General features: G+C 38.7%; 1 protein-coding gene across 8 annotated transcripts in view; it reads left to right on the top strand.

The window, feature by feature from the left end:
• Nucleotides 1-22,909, top strand: part of LNX1 (ligand of numb-protein X 1) — a 178,441-nt gene that overhangs the window by 32,405 nt on the left and 123,127 nt on the right. The window lies entirely within an intron of this gene.

Genomic DNA, 22,909 nt, shown 5'->3' on the forward strand with positions numbered 1-22,909 from the left:
TTTGTTTTTTCTTTTGTTGCTTTTGCTTTTGGTGTCATATCTAAGAAACCATTGCCTAATGCAAGGTTATGAAGAATGACTTTCATGTTTTCTTCTAAGAGTTTTATAGTTTTTGCTCTTGTATTTAGGCCAATGATCCTTTTTTTAATTGAGATACAATTAACATATGACATTGTATTAGTTTTAGGTGTACAACATAATAATTGGATATACCTATATTGCAAAATGGTTACCAGAATAAGTTTTAACATCCATCACCACACATAGTTACAAAATTTATTTTCTTGTGATGAGAACTTTTAAGATTTACTCTCTTAGCAACTTTCAAATATACAAAACAATATTTACTATAGTCACCATGCCAATGATCCATTTTGAGTTAATTTTTGTATATAGTATGCCTACAACTTTTTAAAACATTAACCTAAAAGTAGATCAGTCTTTTTGAAAACAATTGAATTTACTCCTTGCTCTGCGAAAGAGAGCTGTTGCCACAATGTTAGCTAGTTTCCTTAACTAGAATCATTTTCTTATGATTTCTTTAAAAATATACAAGGATGTTTATATGTAAAAAAAAATATCTGGTCTTTAGCCATAAATACATTGCATTTAAGAGTTGAGAAAATGTTTGCATATTTCATTTAACCAATCACACAAATACATTTTTTGTGTCTGATGTGCACATACTCTCCAAGAAGTGGAAGGTCAGCAGGGCTACTTGCTGCAGAAAGGTCAAGGCGATGGACAACCCAGGGAAGGCCTTTGGGTTTGGGTTTAGAGATCACGAGTGCCCTGTGAGAGCACAACCTCAGCAGAGTGGAGTGGGCAGTAAGGGCTATGAAGTCGCAGCTGAACAGACTGTTGTGGAGAGAAATAGGATAATTACTAAAAGAGTCGAGTAAAGAATTATTCAATATAAGAAAAACCTGAGCATGTGTGCGCTGAGAAGAGATAGCTGGTAAGAGGGAAAGCCTGGAGGAGCTCAAGAAAAGGAGGACTTGAGAGTCCTGTTCTCAAGGGCAAGCAGAAAAGACAGCATTAATGATCACAGGTTACACAACTAATTGGAAAACATAAAAACCTATATTCCTTTAGGGAGTAACTACCTAAGTATAGATCTTTCAATGCAAGGTAGTAATTTAAACTAAAAGAAGTTCAAAGCCTAGAACTTGAGTTCCAGTTGCAGGCGGACCTGGGTTTAAATTCTGGCTTTGCTTCTCATTAGCTGTGCAACCTTGGGAAGATATTCAATTCTTCTAGGCTTCATTTCCCTCTTCTACAAGATAGGAACCATATGTTCCTAAAAACTGGACAGCCACATGCAAAAGAATGAAGGTAGACCATTGTCTTACACCATACACAAAGATTAAGTCAAAATGGATTAAAGACTTGAATGTAAAAGCTGAAAGCATGAAACTTCTAGAAGAACACATAGGCAGTACACTCTTTGACATTGGTCTTAGCAGCATATTTTCAAGTACCATGTCTGAGGGTGCAGGGGAAACAGAAAAAATAGACAAATCGGACTCCATCAAACTAAAAAGCTTCTGCATAGCAAAGGAAACCATCAACAAAACAAAAAGACAATCTAACAATTGGGAGAAGATATTTGCAAACCATGTATCTGATAACAGAGTAGTATCCAAAATATATAAAGAACTCATACATCTCAACAACAAAAAACCTAACAACCCAATTAAAAAATGGGCAAAAGATCTGAACAGACATTTCGCCGAAGAAGATACACAGATGGCCAACTGGCACATGAAAAGATGTTCAACAGCCTAATTATCAGGGAAATGCAAATCACAACTACAATGAGATATCATCTCACTCCCGTCAGAATAGCTATAATTAATTAGACAGCAAATAACAAGTGTTGGAGAGGATGTGGAGAAAATGGAACTCTCATACACTGCTGGTGGGAGTTCAAACTGGTGCAGCCACTATGGAAAACAGTATGGAGATTTCTCAAAAAATTAAGAATAGAACTACCATATAATCCAGCTATTTCACTGCTGAGTATTTATGCAAAGAACATGAAAACACAAATGCGTAAAGATACATGCACCCTTATGTTCATTCCAGTGTTACTCACAATAGCCAAGGTTTGGAAGCAACCTAGGTGCCCATCAAGGGATGAATGGATAATGAAGATGTGGCAAATATACACAATGGAATACTACTCAGCCAAAAAAAACAATGAAATCTTGCCATTTGCAACAACATGGATGGACCTTCAAGGTATTATGCTAAGCAGAATCAGTCAGAGGGAGAAAGTCAAATACCACATGATCTCATTCATAAATAGAAGATAAAAACAACAACAAACAATCACACAGAGACAAAGATTGGATTGGTGGTTACCAGATGGGAAGGGGGAAGGAAAAGGGCAAAAGGGGTGATTAAGCACATGTGTATGGTGATGGATTGTAATTAGTCTTTGGGTGGTGAATGTGATGTAATCTACACAGAAACTGAAATATAATAATGTACACCTGAAATTTACATAATGTTATAAACCAAAGTTACTGTAATAAAAAAAATAGGAACCATGATAGACCTACCTCATCAAGTTGTTTGTGTGAGGATTATATGAGAACTACATATAAATCTCCTGATAGATATAAATTCTCAGTAGCTCTAACAAAATTAAAACACATCCCTATTACTTCAACTGAGAATTCAATTAATTGAAATTATATTTTATTCCATCATAACCCTCTTCCGACCACTTAGTCACAATACTCTTGACAAATATCTGAGAAACACATATGGTTTGTGTAAGAATTGCCCTTGACTCATCTTCATTCATGTTAAATGGAGTCAAATCTCTTCCTCCTCCCATCCTCTGGTATAACTGAGACGAACTTAGCCCGCGTTTTAGTCAAACCATTCACTTTGGCTGACTTGGAGATATTCCAGCCATACAATGTATACAGCACCATGTGCTCAGGCTAGGGTGATGAACCCTGAGTGATGATGTCAGCACACCATTTTGAAATCTCTGCCAGCCCTGAGCTAGGATAAGTTATTAAAGCTCTTTATGACTGAATATCTCCATACACCATTTTCCCTTAATCTCTGGATAATGAAAGGACAAGCTGCTTCCATCTTTCTTGTGCAACCGTATTCACTCTGGGCAAAACTCATTAAACTCCCCTTCCAAAGAACAATATTTTACTTCTAAGAGAAATGAAATTGTGAAACAAAATGCTATTGACTTCCAGTTACATGTTAGATTTTAAAATCCTGTGACTTCGAAAATGTGAGCAATCTTTTCAGTAATGCGTGTCAGCCCCACTCCCATACTCCAGTCTCTGCAGCAATGTTGTTTTTTCCCAGTAAATCTAAGTAACTGCACTGCATTAGGAGTATCTTGTTTTTCTCAGAATATTTTTCGTTTACGCTTTTAAACCTTTTCCCTCTCATGAGCTTCCTTCTTTGTTTTCTTTACTGTATCCTGTTGTAATAAGAGGATTTTGTTTTTATACCGATTTGGAAAACTTCCTTCCTGGCTTTCAGATTCTCCCTTCAGATGTCAGAATGAGAGATAATAGCCCATTGCTAGCCCGTGGGTAGGGGAGTGAAGGGAAACAAGGAGAGCTGTAGTCCCCACAAGCCCGTCAGGTTGACACACTTCGCGTGTGAGAGTGGCCCAGTGTGCGCCAACAGTAGTTTACTGTTCACCAACGACACCGGGGCATTAAAATGCAAGGCTAGTGTTCTTGAAATTGTCAGTATTTTCTAATCTACGCACTCTCTGAAACATCAATAGGTTTTCTAAAGAACTTAATCACTCAGAACAAAGTTGGATTTATTGCAAATGCCATTCTTGATCAAAATCCGCTCTTCCTGGCTTACGACATACCTACATCTTTCTGAAGCAGATTCCATTCAACAGTTTCCTTCTCATGAAAACTAAATATACCACAATGTTTTTCAAAATATCTAGGGAAATAGGGGACACATATAACTTAGTACAACTTGCCTATAAAAGAGATTTTGAACACTGATTTTTATCCTCCAGAGGCCTGTTCAAATAAAACCTTATTTTCCAAAAGTTGCCTACATACTAAGTATTCGAATTTTAGTGCTTAGAAAGATCTATGGTGGGGTGTGGGGAAGACTTATGGGATTGCTTGGTTCAATGTCCTCACTGATTATCAGGAGACAGAGCCCACAGAAGTGAAATGAAAGGCCTGAAGCAATTCATCGCTGATCGGCGCCGTATTTAGAACCCAGCTGTCAATCCAGTGCTCATTTCATTTCACGTCACTGTCTCTGTCTTTTGAGGTAGGATCTGGTAAATCAAAACATAATGGGAAATCATAACGTAAACTCTTCAAAAGCAGACACTAGATTTTCCTTTTAACCCCTAGCCACTGCCCAGTCTCCTCCTGCCCTAACTTTCTGATTCTCTCTGATGCCGATGAACCAGACAATCAACCAGAATTATGTGACTGACAGAGTGGAATGTAAGTCCTTAGGTAAAATTCACTGAAGATGTGGTATCTACACGTGTGTTGGCATGTCTCATTCATCTACACAGAGTTTCACCAAATGAACATTGAGCATCCATTACATACAAGACAGCAAGTAGGTCCTGAATCCCCACAAATTACAGAGAAAAATAAAAGTCTCTCTGCTCTTGAGAAGCTCACCATCTAGTACTGAAGACAAACAGGTAAATAAACAACCCAGTCAGCGTGCTGTCGTGAAGGGGCGTCCAACTTCTCCAGGGGTCAAAGGAGGCAAGGGCATTCTGGGCAGAGGGTGGACACAGAGAATATAATTTGGCAGTTTTAGAGAATTGCTAGGTCCTTCACAGTAGCTAGAGCTGTGCTTCTGAAGCTTTAATATGCACACAAATCACCTGGGGTTCTTGGTAAACTGCAGATTCTGATTCTGTAGGTATGAAGCTCTGAAATTTCTCCACTGCTAACGAGCTCCCAGGTGATGTCAGCACGCTCTGTGACCCCCACTTTGAGGAGCAAGGAGCTACAGGGGAGATGAAGGTGGGGACACAAGCAGGAGCCAGTCAATGAAGTGTTTTGAAGGTCATGCTACAGAATTTGGATTCTTTCTTAAAAGTAACAGGAGTAACAAACATACTTAAATGACTTGAAACTGATGTGGGCTTTCTAAGTTTTTTGGAAGCTCAAAAGTCATTTCCACGAGGAAGCTTTCTCATGCTTCCAAATGGAGCATCATGTGCATATCTCAATTTAGAGCCTGTCGCACAGTAAAGTAATGCTGCTTCACCATCTATCAAATTCACTCTACTCTAAGCACTGGAGGGACACTTATGTCTTTTTCAGCATTGAATCCTCAAAGTGAATGCACCCAACACCTACTGCTGTATCTGACCCATAGGAATTTTTCCATAAACTTTGGTCATACAATATGTTTGCTCTAGATCAGTAGTTTTCAAATGTTAGCATGCATCAAAATCATGTGGAAGGCTTGTTAAGATAGAGCTTGCTGGATCCCACTCCCAGAGTTTGTGATTCAGTAAATCTGGGGTGGAACCTGAGCGTTTGCATTTCTAACTTGCAATATCAGAGGTGATGCAGATGCAGAGGGTCTGGGACCGCGCTTTGAGAACCACTGGTCTACAGGAGACCATTGATTACTTCCTACCAACTAGTGTTAACAAATGAGATGAAGTAAGCTAATGGCTAAAAGCATGGACTCCAAGCCGTGGAATCTGGGCAAATTAGTTCACTTCTCCAGGCCTCAGAGTGCTCATCCATAAAATGAAGGTGATAATTATAGCATCTACCCCCTAGGGCCAATGTGACGATTCAATAAGCTAATATATTTAAAACACTCAGGAACTGCAAATAAGTATTATTTGTTATTGCTGAAGGAACTCACCTCACTTGCTGATGGCACAGAGAGAGAAAAAAACAGCTTTCTAACAAAGCTGCAATGTGTTTCTTTACAAGTAAACTTGGCAAATGTGAGCTCAGTCCCTAATCTTTTAAATCTGTATGAATATTATAGCCCCTGTTGTGTTTTTGTAACCACAGTTTTTATATTTTCTTTATTGGTGAAAACAGGAGCTGACTCCTGGGTTTGTTAAAAATATTTATACTTCATACCCATTGGGATGGCTTTCATAAAAAAGACAGACAATAACAAATGTTGGAGAAATTGGAACCTTCAAACATTGCTCCTGGGACTGTAAAATGATGCAACTGATTTGGAAAACAGTTTGGAAGTTCCTCAAAAAGTTAAATGTAGAGTTACCGTATGACCCAGCAATTCGACTCCTAGGTATATACCCAATAGAATTGAGAACATATGTTCTCACAAAAACTTTTACATGGATGTTCATAGCAGGATTGTTCATGGCAGCCAAAATGTGGAAAGAACCCAAAGGCCCATCATTGATGAATAGCTAAACAAAATATGGTGTATATCCATACAATGGAAGAGCATTTAACCACAAAGAACGAAGTACTGACACTGCTACAACAAGGATGAAACTTGAAAACATTATGTTAAGTGAAAGAAGTCTGATACAAAAGGCCATGTATTGTATGACTCCATTTACATATAATATCCAAAGTAGGCAAATCCATAGAGACAGAAAGCAGACTAGTGGTTGCCAGGGCTGTGGAAACAAGGGAGTGAAGAAGGCTGACAAAGGCGTGGGATTTTGGGGAGGGATGATGGAAACGTTCTGGAATTGGTGGTGATGTTTGCACAGTCTTGTGAATACACTAAAAACCATTGAATTGTACACCTAACAGGGTGAATTTCATAGTATGTGAATTATATCTCAATGGAAAAAAAATTTTTAAGACCCCGTAATCCTACGTGGTGAGGATTACATTTTCATCTTAGAGTTGCACTGTCCAATAAGGTAGCCACTAGCCACATGTGGCTCTTGAGCTCTTGAAATGTGACGAGTCCACAGTGAACTGTGCTGTAAGTGTAAAATATACACCGGAATTCAAAAACTTAGTTAAAGAAAATGTATATTATCTAAATACATTTTTAATATTGAAATGATACTATTTTGGATATATTTGGTTAAATAAAATATAATGTTAAAATTAACTTACCCGTTTATTTTTACTTTTTAAAATATGATTACTAGAAAATTTAAAATTCTGCACGTGGCTCCTATTATCTCTCTATTGGCCAGCTCTGCCTCCGAGGTTCTCCCCAATAGGTTCATGTCTTTGTAGAGACACATGACAGTGTTTGCATCTGGGGTTAGTGAATCTGAGGCTGGTCCTTTTCCTTTACATAAAGCGCTTTGTATCCAGGGCTTGATCAGCTCTGTTCCATTAGCATGACTCAACGCATGTAAACAGGGCAATTCAATGGATGTTTCCAGTTTCTGTTCTTTGAGTAGAAGGCCACCTGCAAAAACAGAGCCTTGTTATCTCAAAGAGCAAGGTTCTGGGCCATTATTATTTTAGAAAGTACTTTTTGTGTCTCCTGCTAATGAACTACACAGCAAGTCATCTGAAAAAGAAATTTTTAAGGCACATTTCTTTCCTCCTCAGAGTAACTTTTTCCAAGGCTCAAGTCCCATGTCAAAATACTCTTAGCCATGACATGTATTTCTAGATATCTGTGAAAACTGATCATGAGAATTATCCTGGAAGGGAAAATTGTTTTTAAATGAGTTGAAGACAAGGATTTATTTGGCAGTTAAGGGCAATTTATTTAAATAGTGTAGGAAGGCCCATCAGTGAGGAAGTTAAGCAGGTTGATTGCTTTTTAAAAAATTGTATCTTTTTTATTAAATAATATCTTTTTATTAAAAAACAATATAGGTTATTTTGAAAAATTTCAAAAAACACCAAAAAAGCAAAGAGAAGTAAGTAATCAACACTCCTAATCGTACTACCAGAGATAGTCATTGTTAACATACAGATGTCTATCCTTCCAGGGAAAAAAGCTCATGATAAGTCAAAACTATTCTATAGAGAGAAAATTGGCCCAAATTCTATCCGTGTCTATTGGTCAACAAATAGTAGAACATTTATTTTCCATCCAATCAAAAATAATTATATTGCTGCTCTAAATTTTGAGATGATAAATTCAATTCTTATAGGTTTGGTTAAAAAACATCCCTGTGTTACAATTCAGTGGCTGGGCTGAATGTAATCCTTTTGCCTTTCCTTCCATAAAACAAGCGATAGATTTACATTACACACACAGAAGATGTGGGTGGGCATGTCTCTATACATTGTCCTTTTCCCTTCACCAACAAGGTTGTATAAAAATATTTACTGCTTTCCTATAGGTTCATGTATGTGGTGTAGAGTCCACGTCATGAGGCAGAAGGATAGATTATTCACTGGAGTTTTTATGGACCCACATTCAAGTGTTTCCCCAGCTGTGTTTACAGCTTTGGGTTTCTAAGCCTCTTGAGAAGTAATCAGTTTTGATCATCTTAAATCCCAAAGTAAATTTTCTTTTCTGGAGATTATTCTAGTTGCTCACACAGGTTAGTCTGGCCTATTGAACCATCTTTTAGTGCTGTGACATCCAAAAATGAAAGCAGTGGTTTTGCTTCGAGGAGAAAGAGCGATTTGAAAGATGACTCAGATTCTTCCCTGTAAGAGGTGAGGTCTCAGAACTCCTTTGCTCTGTTTTGTGTTATTATATCTTGTCTTACTCTTTGGTCATTGCGTTGTATAAGTCTGGTCTCTTCAAAATAGTGTAAGCACCTCTACAGCCAAGATTCTTATATGATGTTACTTTTTGTATTAATTTATATGTTTTATAACTTTCTGTGCACAAGCGCAGACTTCTTATGCTCTTAGTAATAATTATCTCTTGACTAGTGAGAAGTACAAGTGATATCTTAAAATTTGGGAGATTGTAACTTATAGGTGATTTCTTGTTAGGCAAGTTTTATAAATGACTATGTTTATACTTTTAGTTTAAACCTTCCAGTGTAATTATACAATTAGCTGCATTTACAGCCAGAGTGTTTGCTAAGAGCTAAAGCTCTGCCATTTAACTGTGTTAGCTTGGGCAGGTCAATTAGCCCATCAGGGCCTCAGTTTCCTTATGGAAATGATAAACAGCTAAGTAACTAAATTAGCTAACTCATGTAAAGTGAATGGCTTTATGGATAAGGTGTCAATAAACGTTAGCTTCTGCTCCTGCTGCCACCACTAATGTTACTACAACCAATGGACTTGTGACCAATGGGCTCATCCTCCATCAACTGGAGAGATACTCTCTTCTTGCAGCCTGGGATCTTTGAGAGTTATCTGTGTGGAAAAGCAAGGCAACATGAGGACATCTGCAGAGCTCGCCAGGTAAACCAGATCAACTAGGCCATTCGTTTTGTGACACATACAAGTACTAAGAAAATGAGTGAGAGTGGCAACGGGTGTCCCATTAGCTACTTAATTTGGTCAACATATGCTGACCTCCGACTGGTATATGATGCTGCCCTGGATGCACGATACTGAAGAGTAGACATAAGATCTAGCATCTGCCTTTGCAATCTTCTGTCTCCTACGAACTTTTAAGAGTATAGTATATAGGAGTTATTTGTATCCATGTAGGTTTTCCTAGGTTTCTAGAGAAAAAAGAATAAAAGGAGCCTCATTACAAACAGAAAACAAAAAGAAAAGGTAGATATTGAATTAAAATGCCCAAGCCTCTGTATTAATCAGCTATTGCTGTATGATATACCACTTCAAAACCCAGTGGCTAAAACAACAATCACTTATTATTTCTCACAATTCTGGGGGTTGACTGAACTGTTCCTCTGTGGGTTTTGCCTGGGATCACTTGTGAGGCTGCCTTCAGCTGGAAGGTCCAAGGTGGCCTCACTCCCACGTCTGGGCGTTGGTGCTGGGTGTTGGCGAGCACCTCGGTTCTCTTCCCAAAGCCTCTCATTCATCAGTAGGCTAGCCTGAGCTTCTTTTCAGCACAGCCACCTGAAAGTTCCAAGAGGGCAAGAGGGAAAGCTGCAAGGCTTGTCAATGCCCAGGCTCTGGAACTCCCACAACATCCCAAGGCCAGCCCAGGCGGATTCATGGGGGTGGAGAAATAGTTCCTACCTCTTGTTGGGAGCCGCACACCACATTGCGAAGGCGTTGGACACAGCATCAGATAACTGCTACATAACAAACCACCCTAAAAGTTAGTGGCTTTAAACAACGATTTTTAATTTTATTTTATAGTTCATTGGAGACCATCATTATTCTACTCTCTCACAGCCTACTCACCACCCTTTAAATTGTGGCATTTTCCCTTTAGTGGCATGTGTAATTATCCCGCCTGTTTCTTTCTGCAGTTAATCAATTTGAAGTGTCCCGACAAAACTAGGGCCAATGATTGGAGGAGAAAGGAAAACTACATTCTCTCTCACTCTCAGAGTTCAAAAGCAGATGAATGAATTTAGGAATGGCTCCAAAAGTCAACTTGGGATAAGATGAAGCGAGTACATGTTTTAGTAAAGAAAAGGAGCCAGATTCTGAGGCTGGCCACACCCCTGGAGTCTTCCCCGCACCTGGAGCTGCCTTTGAAGTGAAGGAAATTGCTCTACCACAAGGAGGCTGAGGGAGGCAGACAGATGTGAGCATGGAATGCAGAACTAGTAAACATTCTGTAAACATCAAGGAGTGATGGACTTCTGAGCAGTAAACAGCGTGGGCTGACTAAAAGTATCTCAAACTAGTTTTCTTGGCTTCTTATATTTTACTTCATATTTGATCCTGAGGAAGTTCAGAATTTGTACAACTCTAAAGTTCTAAGTCCTATGACCCAAAGAGCAGTTGGTCATTTTCCCAGGTACCCATGGTGGAACTCTTCACCTTCTGGCTTCTGCATTGTGGAGAGAGAAGGACCATGGCCTGACACCCCTGGAGAATCTGCTCCAAATGGTGTGATTTGCTTTACTTAGAAAGGTTAACCTGGAAATCATTTCAAGACAGAAAGTATGGACAAGGAGGGATAAATGCATGTATGTGCTTCAATTCAAGCACAGATACATGTGTGTGGTCGTGTGTGGGTGGTCTTTTTGTTTGTTTTCCTTTTTTGGCTTAGCACCTCCCTTTCTCTTCCGCACATATCAGTTCCCAACCCACCCACCTACCCAGATAACCCATATTAATAATCTAGTATGTATCTTTCTTATTTTTTCCCAAGGCGATATAAACATATACAGATGCACACACGCACATGCACACGTGGGTGCTTTCTGATCACTGTTTTACAAAAAGAGAACAATGTTACACATTTGTTTCCCTGCATTGTGCTTTACTCAGTCAACAATACCTTCTGAAATTCCTCCTGTCAATGAGCACAACTCTAATTCATTCTTCTTAACGGCTGTATTGTCCCATCATGTGGATATGCCATAGTTCACTCAGCCATTCCCCTATTGCTGGAAACACATTGTAGCTTTCACGGACAATTTGCAGAAAAACCAAAACAACTCCCTCCCCCACCAAAAAACACCTTGTATATGAATCTGTATGTTCTGGTGACTTTATTTCTATTGAAGAGATTCTCAAGGAAAGGATAGCTGGCCTGAAGAGCATATGCATTTTAAATTTTAACAGCTGTCATTAGACTGCTTCCCTAAGAGGCTGTAGCATTGCTCATCCCGTCCATGCTGCATGAAAGTGCTCGCTTTCCTACAACCCTGCCAATAACAAGTGTTACAGGTCTTTTAAATTTTAGACAATCTGGTAGGTATAAAACGATATCTCATTTAGTTTCATTTTCATTCCCCTCACTTTTGGTGAATTGGAAGATTTTTCCATGTTTCTTGGCCCTTTAGATTTGCTTTTCTGTGTATTGCCCATTCATATCCTTTGCCCATTTTCCATTGGTTTGTTCTTGTTTCTCTTGTCAAATTGTAATAAATCTTTGTATAAAAATTAAATGTTATCTGCATTATGAACAGTTCTGCAAATCTTCCATTTTGTATTTTTACGATATCTTTGCCTTAACGTTATAATTTCTGTAACTAGATATGTCTATGTTTTTTCTCATAGCTTTTCACTTCTCAGTTTTGATCAGGAAAACTTTTCCTGCTCCGTTTAGTACATATAATCTACTAGATTTTCTTATAAGAGTTTTGCTTTTACTTTATCTTTTATATTTTTCACTCATATATTTGTACTATACCTAATAAAATTGGGATCCAAATAGGATACTAATTTAAATACAATGGCTTTATAGAGAGTTCTAATAACTGGTAAAAAAAAGCCCCCTGCCCCATCTCTATTTTTCCAAAATTACTTGTCTTTTTTTTTGGTATTTATTTTTCTCTGGAAACTTTAAGATCACTTTATGCAATTGCCAAAAACAACCAAACCAAAAATACGCACCTTGTCGTGAGCTTTAGTGAAATATACAAACAATTTGGAGGAATTTAATATTTTTATGGCATTGAGTCTTCTCATCCAAGAATACAGTGTCTTTCCATCTCTTCATTGCTCCTTTTACATATTTTAGTATGACTTTGCTGTTTATTTCCTTTTTTTGTTATATCTATTTCTAAGTATTTCATAGGGATTTCTATTTCACTATTTTAAGTGAATTTTTTCCGTTCCTATTCTTACTGCTAGCGTAGAGAAAAGTTAATGACTTTTTTTTTTTTTGCATATTTTTGGATCCATCTATTTCACCAATTTTCTTCTTAATTCTAGGAGATTTTTACTAGATTCCTTTGGGTTTTCTAGGTTTACAATCATATCATCTGCAAAAATAGGTCATTTTTCGTCTTCTTTCCAATTTTTTCTCCAGTTTTCAAATTTGTTGCCATAAAGTTTCATATTAAGTTCTCTTTTAACGCTTTTAGTCATTTTAATGTCTGTTCTTTCTACTTCCTGATCTTTTATAATTTTGCTTTTTCTCCTTTTTAAAAATCAAGCTTATTTCTCAAATGTCTGGATTTTTAATAAAACAAGATTTTAAATTTATTTATATATTCTACTACTTTTTTCTTTCTAATTTATTAATTTAAGATTTTACCTTTAATAATCACTCTTTATTGTTCTTTGTCTAATTTCTTAGAATGTGGATTAGTTTCTTTATTTCTTATCTTCATTGTTTCACAAGAAAGACGTTTTGGCTATAAAATTTTTCTGATACAATTTTCACAGGATCTTAGAGTATATTATAAAGTTCTCCTTGTCATAGCTTTCAAGGTGGTCAGTAATTTCCCTTTTGATTTCTTCTTTGAACCAAATGTTTTCTAAGCATTTCTTAATTTTCAAGTAGTCAATGTTTTGTTCATCTTTTAATAATTTTTTTCTTGTTTGTTGAATTAGGATCAGATAATATAACCTATAAAATCTTTACCCTTTGAATTTGCTGCATTTTCATTGTAGCCAGGTACATGATCAGTCTTTATAGACGTTCTGCAGACATATGAAAAGTAATGACAATTGTGTGTATCCGGAATGGAGGGTTTTGTTCTGTTATTGTGTGGGGAAGCAGCATGGCACAGAGGTTAAAAGCAAAGACTTCAGAGAAAATACGTCTACTTTCAAGTCTTGACTTTACCACACGACCTTGAGCACATCTGTAAAATGTGAATAATAATATCTGCCTCATAAGGTTCTTGTGAGGATGAAGTTATTTAATATTCATAAAATATTTAGACTAGAAATTAGCATATCGAAAACGCTATATAATTGTTATATAAATAAAAAGAATTAGTCAGTTCCTCTGTGTCCTTATTTCATTCGTTCTATAGAATTGTCCAATACAGTCCAAAGAGATACATTGGGTTAATATAAGTTTTTAGGTGTTTTTGAAGATGGCTTGTGGGTTAAAACATTATTCTGGTACTTTTTAAAATTAAATTTTAAACTATTAATATGATAAATTTTAAAATGAGGTATTTTCTTAGGTTTTTCTTTAGATTTTCAATGCTCATTTTACTTCTTTGAATTTTCCTATCTTCATTACTTATTTTTTTTACACTTGACCACACTTAAATTAGAAGTTCTTTGCCCTTTAATAAATGAGGCCCCAACCTATTCTTCCTTTAACTAAGTTGCCTTTTCCCCAAAGTAGTACATAAATAACCATTCTTGATATACTTTAGAATGCTAGATTCCCTTCGGAGCAGTTCGGGGAACATAGGGCAGCCTGTATATTCAGTTTGGAGCAGAGGCATGCTCCCAAAACAGTGGGAAATGTATGGAGTTCCATGGTCCATTCATTTTTGCCGTTTCCAGTGCGCTTCATTTTTTTGTGTAGATCTAAGTTTCTGTCTCAGTTCATATTTTTTTTTTTTTTGCCTTAAGAATTCTTTTAAGATTTCTCGTAGTTCAGGTCTGTTGGTAATAAATTCTTTCAGTCTTTGTGTATCTGAGAAAATCTTAATTTCCCTTCATATTTGAAAGACTTTTTCACTGGGTATAGAATTTGAGTTGACAGTTTTCCCCCATTTCAGCACTTTTAAGATGTTTCTCCAGAGCCTTTTGGCTTTCATAGTTTCTGATGAGACGTCTGCTGTATTTATCCCCTTTGCTCCTCTGATAATAATGTCTTTTTTTTCTCTGACTTCCTTCACGATTTCCTCTTCCCTTTTGGTTTACAAGAGTTTAAATATGTGTCTAAGAGTATATATTTTTTTGTGCGGTGGAGAGCTGGGGATTTACCCTGCCTGGTGTTTTCTCAGCAGAAGGTCAGAGAACCAAGAATGGATTGATGCCCTTTATTAATTTGGGAACGTTCTCCACCATTACTTCTCAGATTTTCTTTTCTCTTTTTTCTCTCTATTCTTCTTTTGGGATTCCAATTCCATGTATGCTAGACTGTTCGATATTGTCCCACAGCTCTTATATTCTTTTGTTTTCACTCTTCTCCTTGTGTTTCATAATGGGAAATTTCTATTGACCTATCTCCCAGTTCACTGATGGTTCCCTTGAATATGTTGAGTAGATTGATAAGTCTATCAAAAGCATTCCTTATCTCTGTTACTGTGTTTTTCATTTTCAGTGTTTACATTTGACTCATTTTATTTTCCATCTCTCTGCTGAAACTCCTCATTTGTTCATGCATATTGCTCACTTTTTCCATTAGAGTCTTTGACCTATTAGTCATAATTATTCTAAATTTCTTATCTGATAGTTCAATGACTATGTCATATCTGAATTTGGTTCTGTGAATTACTTTGTCTCTTAATAGTAGTTTGATTTTTCTTGCTTTCTTGTGTATCTCATAATTCTGGATTGAAAGCTGGACATCATAGACAGATAAACTATATTTATGCCTAGAAATGGGCCTGTCTCTTCTGTGAGGCCTGTAGCGTAGGATGTTGCATGAATCTTGTCAAGAGTTCTGTTGCATTTGGATTTTTTTGTTGCTATGGTTACCCCTGGTGTACTACAGTCTTCAAACTCCCATTGTGTTTACTTTATGCTTAGTTCGGGGGCTGTGTTACCAGAGGGTTTTTTCTTAATGTTCCTGTTTCACCCTCAGCTTTAGCCTTTCCTTGTGACCTTGTACCTCAGAGAGAATGTCTCTTGTCCCTCCTCCATTGTAGACTGCTAACTTGTTACTTGATGCTTGTAGCTTGGTCAAGGTGGCAGTAGGGAGGGGAGTGCAATTCTCTGTTGCCTACATCAGCCTCTGTCCTTGCCCTGGGCCTCAAGGGTTGAACTTTCCCAGTGATCTACCTCCCCCCAGAGGCAGGATATCTCTAATGGTCTGGGCCTAGGATGATGTCCAGTGCCTCCTAAGGAGTAGAGAGGTGTTTGTTGTTGTTGTTCTCTTCCCCCAGTCACAACAGATCTTCTCGCCATGCCCTGGAGGCAACAGGATTCGTTGTTCTTCACTTGGCGTCCTAAGGCCTTTGTTCCAGAGGGAAAAGGATCTTTGTAGGGCTTTCTGTTTCCTGCAGTAGCAGCTTTTTCCTTCCACAGGCCTGAACCATGAGGGAGACTTCTTCTGTCTTCTACTCTGCTCCAGTCTTACCTTGTGTAGATCTGGAGAACAGCCTATGAGTGGGTGTGAATCCCCCTTGTATCTGTGGTTCCCAGGATTTCTAAACTCTCATGATAGCCCAAACTTGACCTTAGAAATTCATTACAAATTTTACCTGAATTTTTCATACCTTCTTTTATGGCAAATCTGTCTTCCTCCCATGCTCTGCTTCAGATTAGCTGGTACTCATATTTTTCCTCGGAGGTGCCTACTTTTCCTTAGATTTCAGGCTAGTTGGTTGCCCTACAACCTCACCTCTCTAACAGACCCCAGAGAAGTTATGATTTTGTAGATTATTCTGCTTTTTCTTATTCTTAGGGTGTGAATGATGCACTTTCAAGCTTTCTATATCCTAAGAGGAAGCCGCTTACTTAGATTTTAAGTTTAATTTATAAACATTATTATTTAATTTATAAATACAGCAAAAAACATACAATCCCTTCTCAGGGTACTTTTATCTTTTATAACTTCATTTATTAAATTTCTTTTTTTTATTGCAGTAACATTGGATTATAACATTATATAGCTTTCAGATGTACATCGTAATATATTTTGAATTCTGTGTAGATCACATCATGTTCACTACCCAAAAACTAATTATAGTCCATCACCACACATGTGAGCCTAATCACCCCTTTTGCCCTCCCCCCTTCCCCCCTTCCCTTATGGTAACCACCAATCCCATCTCTATTGCTATCTGTTTGTTTGTCGTTGTTTTTATATTGTACTTATGAGCAAGATCATATGGTATTTGACTTTCTCCCTCTGACTTATTTCACTTAGCATAATACCCTCAAGTTCCATCCCTGTTGTCACAAATAGCCGGATTTCATCATTTCTTATGGCTGAGTAGTATTCCATCATGTATATATACCACATCTTCTTTATCCATTTATCGCTTGATGGGCACCTAGGTTGCTTCCAAGTCTTGGCTACTGTGAATAATGCTGCAATGAACACAGGGGTGCATGTATCTTTATACATTTGTGTTTTCAAATTCTTTGGATAAATACCCAGCAGTGGAATAGCTGGATCATATGGTAGATCTATTCTTAATTTTCTGAGGATACTCCATACCACTTTCCATAGTGGCTGCACCAGTTTGCACTCCCACCAGCAGTGTACGAGGGTTCCCTTCTCTCCACATCTTCTCCAACATTTGTTGTTTCCTGTCTTGTTAATTATAGCCATTCTGACCAGAGTGAGGTGATATCTCATTGCAGTTTTGGTTTGCATTTCCCTGATGGCTAGTGATGTTGAGCATCTTTTCATATGCCTGTTGGCCATCCATATATCTTCTTTGGAGAAATCTCTGTTCAGATCTTTTGCCCATTTTTTAATTGAGTTGTTGGTTTTTTTGTTGTTGAGATGTATGAGTTCTTTGTATATTTTGGATATTAACCCCTTATCTGATATATGGTTTGCAAATATCTTCTCCCAATTGTTAGGTTGTCTTTTTGTTTTGTTGATGGTTTCCTTTGCTGTGCAGAAGTTTTTTAGTTTGATGTGGTCCCATTTGTTCATTTTCTCTTTTGTTTTCCTTGCCTGGTCAGACATGGTACTTGAAAATATGCTGTTAAGACCGATGTCAAAGAGCGTACTGCCTATGTTTTCTTCTAGAAGTTTCATGGTTTCAAGTCTTACATTCAAGTCTTTAATCCATTTTGAGTTGATTTTTGTGTCTGGTGTAAGATAATGGTCTACTTTCATTCTTTTGCATGTGGCTGTCCAGTTTTCCCAGCACCATTTATTGAAGAGACTCTCCTTTCTCCATTGTATGCTCTTGGCTCCCTTGTCGAGTGTTAGCTGTCCATAAATGTGTGGGTTTACTTCTGGGCTCTCGATTCTGTTCCATTGATCTGTGTGTCTGTTTTTGTGCCAGTACCATGCTGTTTTGGTTACTACGGCTTTGTAGTATATTTTGAAATCAGGGAGTGTGATATCTCCAGCTTTGTTCTTTTTTCTCAGAACTCCTTTGGCTATTCGGGGTCTTTTCTTGTTCCATAATTAAATTCTTTAATGTGTTCAACTGCACTGTAAATATGTGGCATAAAGGTAATATATTAAAATCTCTTTTTAAATATCCCAAGGATCCATTGCAGTAGATTGTATTTTCCAAAAGGGTAACCACATCACAACAGTTCCCATGCCATATGCTCACCAATGTGAGCTTGCCCCTCTCCATCAAGAGGTAGATTCTATTTTTCCATCCTTTTGAATCTGGGTGGGTCTTGGGACTCCTTCTACCACTGGAATATGGGAGATGTTATGCTATGCCAATTCTCGGCATAGCCCTTACCTGGCCTACCAGCTTCCACGTCACTAGGCTGATGGGGACTCCAAGTCTTGCTGTGATCTTGTAATCCAGGTTCCCTGGAATCTGCCTTAACTCTCTGACGAGTATGCAAACCAACCAGGGGTTGTAAGGAGGAAGAAGTTGCTTTAATACTTGTTTGGAGTCAATTCATCTTTTTCGTTACTTGATTCTATTCTGAAATAGTTTCATATTTTTTGAACAAGTGTTATAGATCATTAAATTACCTCCCATTAGTTTTGCACTTCTCTTCTGTTTTGTCTGATTTTTTTTATTGGCCCTGAACTAACATCTGTTGCCAATCTTTCTCTTTTTTTTTTTCCTCACCAAAGCCCCAGTACAAAGTGGAGTATCCTAGTTGCAAGCCTTTCTGGTTCTATGTGGGATGCTGCCACAGCATGGCTTGATGAGTGGTGCTAGGCCCACAACCAAGATCCTAACCAGAGAACCCCAGGCCGCCGAGGCAGAGTGTGTGAACTGAACCACTCGGCCACGGGGTCAGCCCCTGTCTTGTCTGATTTTGTCATCACGGTTCCAAGCCCATTCTAATGACATCCTGAGGTGACTCACCAGAACTATATTTTTAAAAAATCAAGTTGTTATATTTCTAACAGTGTTTGTTTTGTACAGTTTGATGTTTAACGTTTGATGCAAACAGGCTTGTGACTTACATCTTCTTTATAAAAACTGTCTTTTATCACAACAGATGTCCTTTTCTATCCTGTTTAATGATATGAAACTTAAATTCCACCTTTGCTGATGTTATTTTACTTCAGATATTTTTATCTTTGCATTTGCCTCTTTTCACTCCCTTGTTTCATCACATTAATGACATTTAGATGAATTTTGTGCTATTTACATATTCAGCAAATATTTATTGAGCACCTACTCTGTCTTAGACTCTGTTCTAGACATTGGTGTATAAAACAAAGATTCCTGACCTCAAGAAATTCGATGGGAGGAGACAGACCATAAACAATGCACATAATAAATAAGCAATTAACATAGCATGTGAGAAGTGCTAAATGCTGGGGGAAAAAATAAAAGTAGAGCATGGTATATGGGATTGGGAGTGCAAGCGGGGGAGGTTGCAATTAAGAATAAAATGGTTGTGACAGGCCCTACTGAGAAGGTGACATTTGAGTCAAGATTAAAGGAGGGAGGGAGCTGGCCATGTGGATCTCTGGAGGAAGAGTATTCCAGGCAGAAATAACAGCCAATCCCAGACTGTAAGGTGGAGGTGTGCCTGGTGTGTGCAAGGAAAGTGCAAGGAAACCAGTGTGGCTGGAATAGGGTGAGGAGGGAAGAGTAGTAGATTAGACCTGAGAATCACCGTGGATTAGGCAGTAGGGACGTCACTGGCAACTTGGCCAAGTGTGCACAGTTTTGATGGAGTGGCAGGGCAATGCCATGTTCTTCATTTAGTGTGATGGTGGGGATATACTTAATTTTATTTCTCCTCTCTAAGTTTGTTTATTATTGGTTTGGTTTTATGTTTCACACTTTTTCTTTTTCCTAATTTTGACAAGTTTGATCATTCTCGAGTTGGGATATCTTCGGTGTGAATTCCTTGAGTTTTCTGCTGTCCAGACCTAATTTCATTTCTGTCTGCCTGGCATAAGAAGAGACAGGAATTTTTAGGTATTCTTTCCTGCAGGCCCTGGGCACAGAGAAGACAGAGCTATGTGTACCTTTGTGCCACTGTGTCAGTCTGGGCAGGAAACAGGTGCCATTGTCAAATCAGGTCGTTGAAAGAGCTTACTATAGGGGACATGTCCAAAGGTGAACACAGGGACAGGGCAGTACTTGGTGCTAGTAAGAGTGTGTGTTTCAGTGGGATGGGTGGAGCCATTACTACACAGGAGGAGAGAAAGAGAGCTTGCAACCTATGCCGGAAAATTAACCACTCCGTTAATCTGGAAGGAGAGTTTAAATGCACATAAGATAGCATGTCTTTCTCTTGGAGTCCTATACATCCATAGCACCATTTTTTCCAGTTTCCTGATCCTGCATCCCTTTTTTCTTGGAAGAGGTAACCTATGACCTGCCCTCTTCACCCAAGAGGTTCAACCCTATCCGAGACATGAACAGAAACCCTTAGTCTTGGGAAATTTGCCTTCTGGTTCATTATGTGAAAGACAAAGTTGTCTGTCTCTGACTTTGGACTGATTCATAATTCACTTTAGGTTGCAAGAAACAAACAAATTCAGCTAGCCTAAGTATATTCCAGGTATCAGGTGTGCCCCTTTGCAAACCTCTTAGAGATCTAGTTAAACTTAGCCCAACACCACCACCCATGGGAATTCAGAGTCCTCAGTACAATCTCTGTGAGTTCCTGGGTTACTTTCCCTTGCTTCTCCCTGCCTCCACACTCCCACATTGGCATGAGTTCTGCTAGTTCTGCTTCTTGTCCCCCTGGCTTTTAAGTCCAGGCAATTCATCCGTTTTCCCCATGTCCTCACTACCTCAGCATTTTGTGAACATAAAAATTTTAATGACAGGTCACTTTTCATTTAGTTTCAATTCATTTTTTCTTCTAACATTTTCCAGCTTAAGGAGGACGTACTGTACTTGTGATAAGAGAACACATAGGGAGTGCACCAGCTTTAGTTGCTAGTGTATTTTTAGCAGGGCAAAGGGAAAAGAGTAATACACATTCTTTCTTAGGAAGAATAGGACAAAAATCTACAGCTCCTCAGCAGCTTGCAATGGATGTACCATCAATGTGATAAATCACCCTCCATCAGAGTCATAGGACAACTATGTTCTGTGGCTTTTGGATTTTGGCAGCTCTCCTTGTTTCTGTACCACCACTACCATCTACCTATAAGACCCTGTTAATATGTATGGTGGCCCTATGTTTCAGTGAATGGCCATCAGAAAAAAATGGCTTTCCATTTGTGAAACCATGGCCAGATATTCCAGGCAATACGATAGTCCACATCACTGGGGGTGATTCTCAAAATATTTAACAATCAGTACAACACAGGCATCAATCACTCAGAATAGATGTGACCAATGAGAACAGATGTCAGGAATAAACACCTGGTACATCCCCATGGTAGATGCCAGGTGAATATCTACACTGCCTATAACCCAGTAGCAACTCTGCTAATTCCCATCATTTTGTACCCAAATGTCTCTTTCCCTTTCCAAACTGTACTTTGTTCATTTGTGTGTTCATTCAACAAAGCCATTATTAAGCTTGTCCGTGCACTCTCCCAACCTTTCCCAGCTCCTGTCCCATTGTTGCTGACACATGGATTTTCCCTAATAAAGTCCTTGCATGTTTAATTTCATCTTCGCATCTGTTTCTCACAGGACCCACACTAACCCCTAATGGTGTTGTCAAGATCATGGACAGCAGAACTCGCTTGTTACATTTGGGTCCATCCCTCTATCACCGCAGAGGATAACTTCATTTCCATTACTTTGGGCATGTTCATTGACAGACTCTGATTTCTGTTTCTCACTCTGTCCCTCTTGCCAGCATACCAGTGGAATCCTAAGGCTTCCTGATGAGGATCCACTTTTGCTTTCTTATGAAATCTCATGTGATCATTTCCAGGGTAGGACAATAGTGCTAACAGAAGACAGCCATTTACGTGGGGGTAAAGAGAGTAGGTGGTATACAGATTGTATAGAATGGGGACATTTGTAGAAGAGGGGATGGGGACAGTGAGAAATAATAGTAACCAGTTTGGAGAGTTTGGCTTTGAAATGATTGGCACTTGGGTCTCACCTGTTCATGACCCCTGGCTATGGTTCCTGGTTCCTTTATCCTGGAGAAGATGCTACCTTGAGATGGATTGAGCATGGCCCAGGAACCTCACAGATCGCCCAACTTCAAGTTCAAAAGTGTGTACAGCAGTCCCTAAGGGTCAAGATGAGGAAGGGACATACCTAGCACAACTACTGTCCTCTCTGCCAAAACCCCACAGTTAAATAACATTGAAGAATAAGCACTCTTCTGTTCACCTGGCTTACTGCCACACTGACACTGTAGTCACAGCTGCAAGTTTATAGGTGAGTGAACAGTGTTGATCCAGGAGCAGCCGAATCACCCAGAAGGACTGGCCACCCTGGAGAGACACATTAGTGAGAGTCACCCAGCGTGGGAGTGTGAGGACATCTGTGCAGGACTTGTCAAAGCTGCACTTTAGTCCACCTCCCGGGGCAACTCAGAGAAAGTGAGAGACGACTGGAAGGGCAGCCTCTGCTCTTGCCAAATAAACCATGGCTCAAGTTAGGGGGACCGCCTGAACTGGAAGGACCAGCCTGGCCACCCTGGGCTGATGGCTGGCACTGATATTGACAAAGCTTCAAATTAAAACAGTACAAACAGGGAACTTGGAGATCTGTTAACTGGTTATTAACAGACCAGTTAATAACACTGCTCCTAGCTCTTAACTCTCCCTAAATGTTCACTGAACTGAGCTGAATGGATTTAAAGACAAAATGCAGGCATCTTTTCAAACTTTCTCATATCCCAGGAAGAATGAGTTCCTGGTGTCTTCTCTGTCCTTTGGCCCCTTGGTTGCAGTTGAAGTCAACATTTCCAATTCACGATTAGTTGAGCTACTCAAAGATGAGGGATTCCAGGAAAGGTCCATGATGATAACAACCCAACATTCTCATAATTGGCAAAGG

This window comes from Equus przewalskii, chromosome 3 (assembly GCF_037783145.1).
Source record: "Equus przewalskii isolate Varuska chromosome 3, EquPr2, whole genome shotgun sequence".
In the NCBI taxonomy this organism is placed as follows: Eukaryota; Metazoa; Chordata; class Mammalia; order Perissodactyla; family Equidae; genus Equus; species Equus przewalskii.